This window comes from Anolis sagrei, chromosome 3, assembly GCF_037176765.1.
Source record: "Anolis sagrei isolate rAnoSag1 chromosome 3, rAnoSag1.mat, whole genome shotgun sequence".
Lineage (NCBI taxonomy): Eukaryota > Metazoa > Chordata > Lepidosauria > Squamata > Dactyloidae > Anolis > Anolis sagrei.
In genome coordinates, this window is record NC_090023.1 from 75,686,748 (window position 1) to 75,699,559 (window position 12,812).

Sequence of the window (12,812 nt, forward strand, 5' to 3'; positions counted from 1 at the left end):
CTTACTGGAAGATTGAAGGTTCAAATCCAGGAAGCAGCATGAGCTCCCACAGTTAGCCCCAGCTTCAGCCAACCTAGCAGTTTGAAAACATGCAAAGATACCGCTCTGGTGGGAAGTTAACGATGCTCCATGCAGTCATGCCGGCCACATGACCTTGGAAGTGACTACGGGCAACTTCAGCTCAGAAACGAAGATGAGCACCAACCCCCAGAGTCGGACACAAATAGACTTAATGTCAGGGGACAACCTTTACCTTACCTAAATCAATTAATGGAATGTTTCCCTGTCATAAATTGCTTCATTCTACAGGGAAAGAGAAATATATCTGAATTATGAACACACTAGGAAGTAAAACACCTCAGGAAATGTCTACGTGAATTTCAAAAACCGGTGTCTTTCCATTGCAATTGATAGTTTGATTGTTTACGTACATTTATTGCGTTTGCTGTGGTAACATCTAAATACAGTCTCAGTTGTGCAAAAAGGATGGAACAATATGGCATTACGGCACAAGAAAATGACTGTTACAACACATAATAATGACTTGCCCTGGCAATATATGCTCCATTCATCCCTCGCCCTGCTCTCTTTCTCGATAATTGTTACCTTCTCTGGTGCATCAAGGCTCCTCCTTTCCTACGTCAGATCCATTGTTGTAATCCCTGCCTGCCCACTGCTACCTTCACTGTCAGGAAAACTCTAATCCTCTCCTTACATTATGTGAAGACTACATCACTCTCAACTGTACTCGCCAAACAGTCTCCTCAAGCAAAAAAGAAAGAGAGAAAGGAAAACAGGAAGAACAAGAATATAAAGAATGAAATCCTATTAAGGTAACAGAGTCAGTACGATTAGAAAAATAAAAAATAAATAAATAAAGTACAGGACATCAGCATTGTTTAAAGGTCAAATGCATTTAACTCACTCTGGGTTTGTGCTTCCCATTCACAAATTCCTTGAGGATTAACTCTATCTGCAGAATACAGGGATCTCAGCAGAATTTCTGAATGACACTGAATTATTTCACAATATAGTATTAGAAGCATGCAACTGATGAATGTACAAAGAGGATAATGTCCTTTAAGCTGTGCAAGGCCACAGTAATTTTCAAAGGGTGTCCTGCCATCTGCAGTTATTTCATGTGGGAATTCTGCAGTGCCTAAGTTATTGAGTGAGGAGCAGCTGGATTATTTCAAGCATTCGTCACAGCCGAGATGAGGGCCATCCCTTCTGTGCTGTGAGGGTGAAGTGATAGGCACAACCATAAATGGAGGTGGCAGGGCAATAGCACCAGCTCTACCATTAAGGCACACTGTCGTTGCAATCTCAGGGGGTAGATTTTGGGTGTCATGAAAAGGAAACAAATAATTAGCTATATTACTAGTAATTATGATACTTTAGCTTCAAGTAAAAGGTGAAAGCCTTCAGCCAATGTGTCTCAGACGCCAAAATAATTTTGACTTTGAAAGTGGTGAGGAGTGTCATTTACTCAGAGGCGGCCCTAGGTAATTTTCAATGGTAAGCAAACAGTATTTTGGTGCCCCCTCCCCCAAACCAATCATTGATATATATTTTCTGTTCATCATGGGAGTTCTGTGTGCCATATTTGGTTCAATTCCATCATTGGTGGAGTTCAGAATGCTCTTTGATTGTAGGTGAACTATACATCCCAGTAACTACAACTTGCATATGTCAAGGTCTATTTTCCCCCAAGAGCACCTCAAGAGCACCCCTGGGCAAAATCAACTATACTGCAAATGCTTACTTTGCATAATGGGTTGAGCCGCCCCTGCATTTACTGCCTTGGCCCAGGCAGCAAAATGTCTTGGAGAAACCTAGAGCAGACATGATTTTAGCTGTTTCAGTCAGCCGCCTATGATTTTTGAATCCCTGCTGCAGACTTTTATAATATTGGATGAGAAACTTGAAATTACTTCCGTTTGTGATCAATACTCTCAAATATTGATCAAATTTCGGAGACTAGTGTAGTGCAATATAGATCAGATTATGTGCAATGACTATGGTATCAGCCTTGGACCACGTTCTTTGGATGCTGTGATTTAAATACTGAATGTAATTTTTAAAATCCTTAACTTGTATTAATTTTAACTCAACTGATTTTTATTGTCTGTGTGTTGCAAGGCATTGAATAATTGCCATGTGTAAGCTGCCTTGAGTCCCCTTCGAGGCAGAGAAAAGCAGGGTATAAATAGGGCAAATAAATAAATAAATAAATAAATTGGTGTGACTGTATTCCCACCCAGCAGAAGGCTGACTGCATGACAGCAGGTTGGATTGGATGGTGCTTGTGGGCTCTTCCAATTTTAGGATTCTAGAATCATGTTTTGTATGAACAGGATGGGATTTGAAACTGTATGCTAGCAATGGCTGAACAATGGTAAACAGACATTTGGCTTGGCCTTCTCTGACTTGGTGCACACCAGACACAATGGTCTAAAGCTGCCATTACCTTTCCCTAGCCATTGTAATGATGAGCAACCTACCCAAAGGACATTAGGTTGGGGGGAAAGGGGATATAAGACTGTGTCTGTAGCCCTACTGTACAAGGCAATGATCTTCGGAATTTTTGTATAATTCTGTCAGTCTCATATATGCTTCCTCTGGGATCTCTCTTTTGAACAGAATACTGTATTGCTACATATTCTGATATGGAGAAAGGAGGAAAATACCTTCGATAAAAGGTGAGTGCTATGAACAGTTCCCCCATTGACTATAGCACATTTAGTGGTTTGCCACTGAATTTGGCACAAATCCTGTCCGAACATATCTCCCTCTACAACCCCCAAGGAAATTAAGATCATCTGGGGAGGCCCTGCTCTTGGTCCCACCACCTTTGCAGGTGCGACTGGTGGGGACAAGAGACAGAGCCTTCTCTGTGGTGACTCCTCGGCTGTGGAACTCCCTTCCCAATAAAATTAGATCTTCCCCCTCCCTCCTGGCCTTTTGCAAAAAGTTAAAACCTAGCTGTGGGATCAAGCATTTGAGCAGTAGATGTAGCAACTGGGAAGAGAATGTTTTAAGTGATCGCAATAGACTATGATTTTGAATTGGCAGACTGTTTTAAATTGAATGTGTATAATTGCTTGTACTTGCTGTTTTAATTGTAACTGTGTATTTTAATGTATTGTTTGGCATCTAATGGTTGCCTGTTGTAAGCCGCCCTGAGTCCCTCTTTGGGAATGAGAAGGACGGGATATAACTGCTCAAAATAAATAAATAAATAATCCTGATCAGTTTTAGAAATAAATTTGCGGTGAGCACTAGGGCACTAAAAAGAGCTTAGAGGCTGCAGTATGACGGCTCCTGTTCTAACACCTCACAAATAAACCTTGGACCAGCAGCCTAGCTTTTATTGTGCTGCTGCTTGGCTTGAGCCCATAGAACCGAATCACCTACGTCAAATACACAGCAACATTGCTTTCAACAAATATTCTGGCAACTTCCTTATTTCAAGTGGCTTCCTTCTGGGTTTTCAGCTGAATCCTCAAGCCTTCGCAGCTGTTCTACCATTCATTAGGGCTGGAACTGAGATAATTGCCATACTCTTGCTCCAGAAATAATTGTGGTCTGTCCAATTAAAACCCTACTTTTCCATTTCAAGAGGCAGCACCAATGTGCCCGTCCTTCACAGCTTTTGAAATATTTGCACACACAGTGCTGAGCCACCACATTTTGACAAGATGTAGCATTCGTTCTCTGATCTGAAGCACGCTTGAGATCAAACACACTCAGCCATCAAAGCCTGATTTAAAGGGAAAATAATTTGGCAAGTCATTTGCTGCAAATTGTCTTCAAAATCAACATGGTCTCCTTTAATTCCCTGGGTCAGGATGCAGGCAACCCAACTTTGTATCTCTGCTTAACTGTGCACCTCAGGGTTCACAATGTTTATTTGCTGTGCTCACAACCTCAACCTGACCTACTTCACAGAAAAGGGAAATGCTGGCAAGGTTTGAGAAGCATTTTCTACATTGTGAGATGCTGTAGAAGAGGTTATTAATGCCTACTGGTGCTGTGTGCAGCCTGGAGCTATTTGTTCCATGAGCATTTTTCTGTGCTGCACCTGCTCTCTATTTGTGGTCTGTGTTACTCGGATTGATAGAGTTAGATGCATGATTCTTTCATAGCCAGATATTTGTTTGAAATCCACAAAGAGATATCAAAACAAAAGTAGCCTCGTGTTTGCTTCCATTAATCCACAGGTGGATAATCGTTATAATCAGTAAAAAAAAAATAATCAACAGACCCTTTTCCAGCACGCATTGCTGGGTGTAATCTGTAATCGCTTTGCAATTTCCACCTTGGATTAAACTGCAGAACTCACTGCTACAATATATGATCAAATGTCCATGTTTACCTTTCCTTTCCTATTAGCTTAATGGAAAGCTCTAAACTCAAAAACATGTGTTATTATTATTATTATTATTATTATTATTATTATTATTATTCTCTGCATTTATATACCACTTTTTGCACCCCTGAGGGGACTCAAAGCAGTGTACAGAAAGTAATGGCAAGATTCAGTGCCAACATATATACAAAACCAATGCATAATAAATAAAACGATGACATATGGCTATAAATTACAACCCTTAAAATCATATCAAACTTAAAACATAAGCAAACATTTAGACAATTAAAACATAGAATTAAAAACATCTTAATATAACATTAAAATCACATAATCCAAAATCGTAGTCCAAAGTCAATCCAAATTGTTAATTGCACTTATTACCTATTCATTTCTTGTATCGCATTACTTTACTGCCCAAAGGCTTGGTCCCATAGCCATGTCTTTACCTTTTTTTCTGAAGGCCAGGAGGGAGGGCACTGATCTAATTTCACTGGGGAGGGGGTTCTGGTTTTGTAAGGTTTTTATATTATATGCTAAGTGTTTTTAATTGTATTTTATGTTTGTTGGGGCATCGAATTGTTCCCGACTGTAAACTGCCTTGAGTTACCTTCAGGCTGAGAAAGGCAGTATACAAATATGGTAAATAAATTATATATATATTCATATTCCAGAGCCAAGGGGCCACCACTGAAAAGGCCCTGTCTCTCGTCCCCACCAACTGCACCTGTGAAGGAGGCAGGACCAAAAAAAAGGCCTCTCCAGAAGATCTTAACAATGTCATGCAACCTCACAGGTGGAACATCCTACTGATATCACAAAGGAAAGCTACAAGTAATATCATTAAGCATGATGTATTACCATCATCTATTTCCATCCTGTATTTCTCCCAATACAGGATTCAACGATCTTGCACACCCTTGTTGAATTCTTTTTCTATCGGGTACATATAAAATGTAGACTCTGTATTCTTATAGCCATCAGGTAAGGTGCTGAGTCTTTTTTTCCCTAAAGAGGTAGCTTAAGATGCTAAAGGTAGTCAATGATTCTTCTGACTGAATGCCAATGGCTGAACTGGGTGAATAATGCACAACTCTGCAGATGTTATAGTCAGTATAGGGTAAGACAATTAAAGGAGCTGCACTTTCAACATCTAGAGAGCCACAAATTCCCCTACCATGTCACTAAAACCCAGACCCTACAAAGATTTTTGTTAGATAAGTAGTTATTGCTTTCAATATCTGGTGGCTACTAGCTACCAAACTCATCCCATCTGTTTAAGCAGTAGGCTGGGAAAGAATTTGGCAGCTGGAATCCAGCCATTACAAAGACAGATGTTTGCACTTTTAGCAGCTGGCTGGGGTATTCCATACTGCTTGATTTGCAGGAAAGGATATGCTGCCTTAAATCAAAGATTAGCACTTTCCCTCTTCTTCTCCCATGCTCGGTTTGTTGGATGCTCAACTCCGTGGATTTGTACAAAACAGCATCTGCCTCAAAAGGGAATTGACCCATTTAAGAACAGCTGTCACTGGGGGTCCTTCCACACAGCCGTATAACCCAGAATATCAAGGCAGATAATCTACAATATCTGCTTTGAACAGGGTTATCTGCGTCCACACTGCCATATAACCCAATCCAAAGCACATAATGTGGGATTTTATGTAGCTGTCTAGAAGGGGCCTGGCCTTCTTGCTACTTGGGGAAATGAAACCTCTTAACACATTTTGTCCCCCTGCCCCACCCCCCTTGTGCCAGTCAACATGTTTACTAGATACAAAAGCAAAAGTTCCAATAATAACTTAAAGAACTCAGTATGATGCAAACAAGAGTTACAACTTTTTAAATTGCTGGGTTTTGGTGTTGTTGTTGTTGTTGTTTTTTTGTTGTTTTTTGTAAGCAATAGAGAGTAGCTGTCAACCTGACATTCTTGTCCTATACGATTCTGTGCTGTTGTTGCTTCAAAAGTGACCTTTCAGAATTTGTTTGTTCTTGTTATTAATAATTGCTCTCAGGTCAACTTCAACTTATAAAAACCCTATGAATAATTACTTTCAGGTCAACTTCAACTTATAACAACTCTATGACCTCTAAAGCCCCATCTGCATTGCCACACAATACAGACTCTAAAAGGTCACTTTTGAAGCAACAACAACACAGAATCATAGAGTTGGAAGAGACATCAGACATCTAGTCCCAACCCCCTGCCATGCAGGAAAAACACAATCAAAGGATCCTATCACATTAGCCAGGTGTCGCCCTGAGAGCCTTTCCCTCGTAGCGATGCTTCCCCCATTACACAGGAGATGCATCCCTGAAGCTACACTGATTTCTGTTGGTTCCATTGGAGCCAACACAGCACAGGAAGCCTCCCATGTTGCGAGGGAAGCATCATACAACTCTTCCACCACAGTTGTGGGTGAGGCCTTCACCAGAAGTGCAGCAATGTCGTATGGTGGACAGTATGCCCATCTGCCGCTGGATTAGCGAATATCCACCCCCTCCCTCAAAATATATATAGTTCATTAAGAGCAAATATATGATTTTGTCTTCTTATTAAAACCTTTTCCAGAGGTCCAGAGTTGCGAAATTCTGAAGCTTTAGAGGTCCAGGAGCAGACATAGCAGCAACTGTACCCTACAAACTTTGTCAATTCTAAACCCTTTAATAAAATGTATCAATTTAATGATTTCTGTATAGTTTGTATCTTTTCTATACTGTGTACTGTGTCAATTCCTTATATGAAGTATATACATTGTTTCTAAAGTATGTATCAAAATGTAACTTGAAGGCAGCCACCTCATCATGGCCCCCCTACTTACATAATCTCTTGGGAAAAGGGACCTTGGCCAAAATCCCTCCAACTATTTCCCAAGCCAGGTAACTATCAGAACCATTGTGTGTATGTATAGATAGATGATCCTCTTCACCTACCAAAATAAACTCAGGTTGTTTGTCCATTTAACCTGAGGCTGAGAATCTGCCGCTCCTGGGGAAGAAGGGGCTTAGAAGATGTGCATTCATTAACCTTCTATGCTGGGATTCAAGTCTAGTTTGTTTAAATCCAACACCTTTGTCTTTTCGGCTCCTTATCTTTGTCGCGCATGGAACCAGACACTTGAGTTAATCAGAGACTCACCAGCACATCCTTACCATTGTTTTCTCATGGACTGTGCCCTTCCATGGGGCATCCCTGCAATGGATTTGTTCTTTGAACTGACCAACCACTGGCTGCTGCTCTTCCCCCCCTTGACATCACAGCCTCCTGCAGGCTGTGGTGTCAAGAAAACCTTCAGCCAGTCTAGGAGCAGATCCTAGCCTGTCACTTTGCTGGTAATCTTCCAGTTGCACTAGGAAGAATAGTGTATTCATTTTAGCAACCATAACACAGAATGAGGAATAATAGGGCAAATCCCCATCCTTTAGTAGACACCTCTTCTTACAGGACATTATTATTCTTTCTGTACTGGTAATTTGCTGAGGAATTCAATGCTCCCATGTGCAGTTTGCCATTAAATCTTCATTAAAATTAGCAATAAAGGAAAGTTTCTCTGAAGTCAGGCTTGGAATCATTTTTAAAAAATAAAAGAAAATAGTTTTAGAAAACACATTTGTATCCCCACCCCACCCCAGCTCTGATCCATGTTCTTTGCAATGATGTCCTTTGAAATGCAGCAGTGTCTCATCTTTCCACCAACCCCTTCCGGCTAGGGCTAGCACATTGTAGTGGCTGTGGGCCAGGTCTGGAAAAACATGGAAGAATGACTTAAATTCTGAATCAGACAAAATCTTCATATTTTGAACCATGCATTAGGAGTCTCTACCAAGCCAGGAAAATTGGTGAGACCTAGGATTAAGGCATATGGGTTTCATAACCTTGAGTTTAACCACTGGTCAGCTTACCTGTGGCAAGACATTTTTTTAAAAAAATAACTAGTATATTTATGTTGATTTTTGTATCATTTTTAAATATGTTGTTATCTGCCTTGAGTCTCAGTTTTGGAAGAAAGTTAGAATATTACAGGCAGTTCCCAAGTTACAAACAAGATAGGTTCTGTAGGTTTGTTCTTGCATTTGTTTGTAAGTTAGAACAGGTATATTTTTAAGTGTAACTCCAGCACTTTGGGTATTTCTGTGGTGTTTATTTTGCTGTCTGTGACCCTGTTCAGAATATTTGACCTTACTTTCTCTCCCTGTGATCACTGGATTTTGAAAAATTCGGCTTGTTGTGGAAACAAGAATTGGGGCTAAATCTTCAGGAGAGACACCTTTTCCACACAACTCCTCTTTCAGGAATCAATTTCCCTTCTTTGGGGTAGATTTCTCTCACTTGCTGAAGTCTCAGCCCCGTTCTTAACTATGAGTCATTTGTAAGTCAGCTGTTTATAATTCAAAGACTTCATGTAATTAATTAATTCTCGACCATATCCTTTCTTTGTTTCCTCAGTCAGGACAATGCAGTTCCATGCAATGCTCAAAAGATGGAGAAGCACCTTTCCTTACATATACCTGGCTGAATCAGTTCTCCTGTATGTCCTGCTCATAGGAACAATATACCAGGGTATGGTAGGGACCCTCTCTGCTGTATAAGGTCCCCTTCCATAGGGTGCAAGCATGTGTGGCCCCAATTTGGATTAGGGGCCACCATGCACCGCTAAGAGAGATTTAACAAACACACCAACTGGTGTTTTTACTAACATTCACACTTCTTATGTTTGGAAAGGGATCTTTCAAACTTTTAATCTTCTATTTGGTCTAAAGAAAATTCCCCCATATTTTATCTTGAACATACCATGTGTATGTGTCGTGTTTGAGAATTCAGTAAGAATAGTAAAGGTAAAAGTTTCCCCTTGACATTAAGTCTAGTTGTTTCCAACTCTGGGGGTGATGCTCATCTCCATTTCTAAGCCGAAGAGCCAGCGTTGTCCATGGACACCTCCTAGATCATGTGGCCAGCATGACTGCATGGAGCATTGTTATATTCCTACAGAAGATCTACTCACATTTGCATGTTTTCAAACTGCTAGGTGGGCAGAAGCTGGACCTAACAGCAGGAGCTCACCCCACTCCCTGGACTGGAACCACCAACCTTTTGTTCAGCAAGTTCAGCAGCTCAGCGGTTTAACCCACTGTGCCACCAGGGGACCCTCAGTAAGAATAGCAACTATGAAAAGAAGTTTGAATTTACGCACCATGCATGAAGAATGCTATACTGTAAGAATTGGGTCCACCAAGCACATCTTTGCAAGTAAAAAAAAGAACAAACACTTTCATCTGCATGTTATACATTTCATGTAGCATTAATGCACAAATCTCAGATTTGGGAGGAACTATGACAAGGCCTAAATACCCCAAATAAACCAGATCCAATCTGATCCTGAAGGTTAAGCAGAGTTGAACATAATATTTAGATGGGAGACTGCCAAGGAGTGTTATAGGCTATATTTAAGATAACATAATTGGCAAACCAAGTCATAGTACAGTATTTCTTGCTTAAGAAAACTCTATGGGATACACAGTGTTCCCAGAAGTCAACAGTCAACTTGAAGGTACGTACATACGTACATACATATACACACACACATGACTTTTATCCTGCTGTATTGTCTCTGCAAAGCAACTGCACTATGATCTCTCTCTCCGTTTCCCCAGGGAGAGCCTAGAGGTATCTCAGGTTATCCCAGATTCTTCAATGCCTTCTGAATTTGACACCAACAGCACCATATTCTTAGGATAAATTCATTCATCCCCATGACCTTTAAATAGCTCTTTCTCCAGAATTTCTGTCACCAAAGTGTAGATTTGTTTATTAAATTCTCATATATACTATAAACATGGATGTATGAGTGTGCGCATGACTGCTGCTTCCACATATATATAGATTATGAACAGAAGGAGTGAAGCTCTGAGTAATGTTGACTGTTGCCTGTCCTTATGTGAACCACTGTTTATTATCGCACTGCCTCGTTTTTATTGTAATCATTGCTCATAATGATTGTTAAAGGCCACAAATTATACACACTAAGAAACAATAAAGCAAAGTAATGGACTGTTTGAGAAGCACGTAACTAGGCTATGTCCACATCTGATAATGTCATGTGTGATAGCAGCCTTTTGCATCATTGGATGAAGTGCACAGCCCCGGGCTAATATCCTATTTTCCCATCACTTGCATTGTGAATTGAAACTGTGAGTCCTCTGGGTACATAGATTGATCTCTTACAACATTTGACATTTGGCCTGGACAAGCTACTAGTCAGAACAAACAAATGAACAATTTTGATATTATCCCCCTTTCATTTTTCCCATATCTGATTTTAAGCATATCTGCATGTTATACAACACCCACTTACAGAAACCTATGTCCAGTGTGTTATTTTCCCGTTATTCAGTGTAGTATACTCTTTCTCAAAATTTAGATACGGGTAAAGTTACTTATTCACACTGCAATCTCAATTCCACACTGGTATTTGTAGTCCAGTACTAACTTCTACATGTTTTTCCTTCTTTGCTCCTTGTGTTTAGTCATTAGAAATTGAATGTACATATGGCTTGACATGGAAGAAGGAAATATGTGCATGTGCTGATTTATTATACAAATGGCACAATAAAAAATATTGTCAGTCAGGCTCTGTGATCAAAATAATAATAATAATAATAACAACAACAACAACAACAACAACAACTGGGTGCAATGCCTAAAGACCTTGGCCTGCACTTAAACACAATCAGCGCTAACAAAATTACCATCTGCCAGCTGCAAAAGGCCACCTTACTGGGATCTGCATGCATTATTCGGCGATACATCACACAGTCCTTGACATTTGGGAAGTATCTGATGTGTGATCCAGTCAGCAGAGTGATCTTGTTTGCTGTGGACTCATCTTGTTGTGTTTCAAATAATAATTATTTATTTGTAAACTGCCCTCTCCCCCCAAGGGGACTCGGGGCAGTTTACACACATAAAAGGCAAACATTCAATGCCCTACGCAAATACAAACATCTAAAAAAATACAAAAAATACAAAATAATAACCAAAAACTTATGACAACAGAGAAATTAACATCAAAATAAAAAAACAGAATATACACAATCAATTAAGAATAATTATACTAATAACATAATTAGCAATGAAGACATAAACCCTGAGAGAACTATTAAAATACATAAAATGGCTATCATGGTTGTTCTTTCCTAAATCAATAAGCAAGTGTGCTGCTACTTTCTCATCAACCTGTGGGGAGGAGGGTAAAATCCCCATCTTCCAAACACACCAGATGTTTCTGGCCACTGTTCTGTCCAATTTTCATCCCATTTTGGCTCATTTGGTGATATTGGAGTTGATAACTATAACTAGTGCATTCACGTGCAGTTTCAAACAGGGAAAGTCACCTCAAAAATGGATTTAGGAGGTCTCCACAGGAGTTCAGAGGCCATAAACAAGAACCTCAAGTCCCTATAGAAGCCTAAAAAACAACATCCTGTTGTCATGCTGTGATAAGGTCAATCTAGGACATAAAATACTATAGTTGTGGCCAAATAGACATTGTTACTCACAGATTGCCCTGTTGTTGTTATCAGCAGTACAAGTAGTAGTCGTAGTCGTAGTCGTAGTAGTAATTTAACAGCAGTAATTATAGCTAGTGCCCAACTTTGGCTGGTGCACTAGCTGTGCCATTTCCATAGAAAAGTAGATCTAGTCACAGATCTACAGCAGTAGGAATAACAGCAAGGTTCTTAAATACTTTTTACAGAAAGATTAAACATAACTTAACAGCTACTCAAGCATCCAAAATAAAGGAGTATTACACAATTCATTTTGTCCTGCCTGCTTGTTTCTCTCTCAGACACACATATACACTTAGGCTAAAATTCTAGATGTGGAGTCAAGAGACCAGAACTAGGAGTTGGACACCAGGACTGCATTCCTGTTGGTCTTCCTGGATGTGACATTTGATGCCATCAAGCATGGTCTCCTTCTGGGTCATCTGGCTGAAATGGGACTTGGGACATTGCATGGCATGGTTCTGGTCTCTCTTGGCTGAATGTTCCCAGAGAATAATGTTGAGGGACTGTTCAGCTTTTGCCCATTAGCATGTGGGGTTGCACAAGTGTTGATACTGGCTCCTATGATTTTCAACATCTATATGAAATCATGGGAAAAGATCATCTGGAACTTCATCAGATACCTAACTCTATCTCTCTTTTACAGCTGATACCAAGTAGGCTGTGGTAGTACTAAATTAAATCTGGATATAGTTAATTAAATCTGGAAACAGGTGAATAAACTGAGGCTTCAGCCAGAAATGATGCTGGTCAGTAGAAAAACCAGCTTGGGAGTGGGTTGCTCTCCCTCTGAAAGATCAGGATTCCAGCTGGGGGTGTACTCAGACCCAGAGTTGCTTCTGAAAAGCCAGGGTACTACGTTGGCCAGGAATAT

The 12,812-nt window shown here is 40.1% G+C and overlaps 1 long non-coding RNA gene across 1 annotated transcript; it reads left to right on the top strand.

The window, feature by feature from the left end:
- Positions 1 to 726: 726 nt before the first annotated feature.
- Positions 727 to 5,198, top strand: LOC137096624 (uncharacterized). The gene is made up of 3 exons (XR_010909555.1): positions 727 to 833; positions 2,644 to 2,702; positions 5,047 to 5,198. It is a non-coding gene; the product is annotated as an uncharacterized lncRNA (long non-coding RNA).
- The last annotated feature ends 7,614 nt before the right edge of the window (positions 5,199 to 12,812 follow it).